Source organism: Xyrauchen texanus, chromosome 42, assembly GCF_025860055.1.
Source record: "Xyrauchen texanus isolate HMW12.3.18 chromosome 42, RBS_HiC_50CHRs, whole genome shotgun sequence".
NCBI lineage: Eukaryota > Metazoa > Chordata > Actinopteri > Cypriniformes > Catostomidae > Xyrauchen > Xyrauchen texanus.
In genome coordinates, this window is record NC_068317.1 from 2,957,239 (window position 1) to 2,959,167 (window position 1,929).

Here is a 1,929-nt window from a genome sequence, read left to right on the forward strand (position 1 = left end):
GTGATAAAATGGTGACTTGTCACACCACCTAAAATACACATATTCCCTTATACATGTTAACTTAACATCTTCATGTTAGGAAACAAAAACTATTGGACATGTCATGTGTCATCTACTGAGCTATACAGAATAGTGCTTCTTTTTTAGTGCTTTCTATTAAAACAATCTGTTAATCATGTTTGCAGCGGTTCTATGGATGTTTTAAAGTTATGATCATTTTCACACCAGGGGGCCCATTTTCACAATTGTGCCTAGGGCCGCACAAACCCATGGGCCAGCCCTGACTGTAAACCTAAATCCTTTTAAACTATACACTGATATAAATATGAATCACTGTTCAATCACTTATAAAGATGAAACCAAGACAGAATGGTTGCCGATCACATCATGCACACAGCTGATGTGTTTAAGCTGCTGTGACGTGATAAGAAATGGGTCTTAACAGATAACAGTGGAGCTGATGTTTTCTATGTATAGACAAGGCAAATATCTTAAAGTCCAAGGCTATATAAGGAGAAAGATTGCCTTTGCAAGCAGCAACAAGTAAAGGAAGCTTTGGAAATGAATCTCTGTTGCAGACATGACGTCCGGATTTAAAGCAGACAGTGAGACATGCCATCTGGAAGTATTTCGTTCTGTTGGGGAAATGAGGTCTGACTGGTGAGAGGATGTCTACATTAACAAAAGAAGCACTCACAATTTTACTAGCATAAAAGAACCAAAGCGTCAGTGGTCAACTGAGTGATGTTCTGCAAAAGTGATCTGTTAAACACAAATGGGTCTTTGGAAAGAACTTTTGAGGTAACAGTGCCCCCTGTAGGTTGATATCAGTCGCTGTTTGTACACTCAGAAGAATTCATTATTCCTGGCACATCCCCTGGGAGACACAGTACATCATAACACGACTCATTAAATGTGAAATTACATCACCAATGACTCAAATAATCATGACGAAATTTTCTGTTTCTAGTTTATAAATAGTCTCTCACCACAAGACATTCTCAGTCACAACCAAATTATGTAAGATGGGTGGGCGGGTGGATGGATAGATGAGATGGGATGGGATGGATGGATGGATGGATGGATGGAGGGATGGGATGGGATGGATGGATGGATGGATGGATGGAATGGATTGATGATGGATGGATGAATGGATGGATGGATGGATGGGATTGATGGGATGGATGGGATGGATGATGGATGGATGGATAGATAGCAAGGATAGATAGATTCTACTGATGCAGGTAGACACGGACAAGTAAAAGTGAAGGACAAGCATGTGTCAGTGGTTGCATTTTCCCTCTAAGATTACATTTTCACTCCACTGAAGGTTAGGTTTAGGGTTGGAGCTTGGGGTAGAGTTAATAAAATATGCATTACGGTTGACTGCATTACATCATTTACAAATGGAAACAATTGGCTTTTGGTGCCACTCTGTGGACAATTCTCCCAGAAACTGGAGCTCACATGTGCCCATATTTTCAAAAACAGTTCCAGCTGCGGCCACTGGGGGCAGTGCTTAGAATTTCAGTAAGCACAAACTGATTTTGACGTCAGAGGAACTCATATGTGCATCAAATGCGCTTGTGTGAAAGAGCCCAGTTAAATTCTTGTCCCTAGATATGGCTTGGGTCCCTCCGTTAATGTTACTCTATTGGAATTATTATTATTAATTACATTTTTTCAAAATTGTTCTGATCACTTAGAAAAGTAATAGCAAATCCCCTCAACAAGCCACTAAATTTTTTTTAGTATTTCCATTCTGAGAAGTTAGATCAGAAATCAACTAAGTGAACTGAAAAAATATGAATTGAATATTGAACATAATCTTGAAGAAATTGATACTGAAAGAGGAAATTACAATATTATGCTGGTCAGAGTCAGTGATGCTATTACAAAAACCCCAGACACAAGTTTTTAACAGTAACA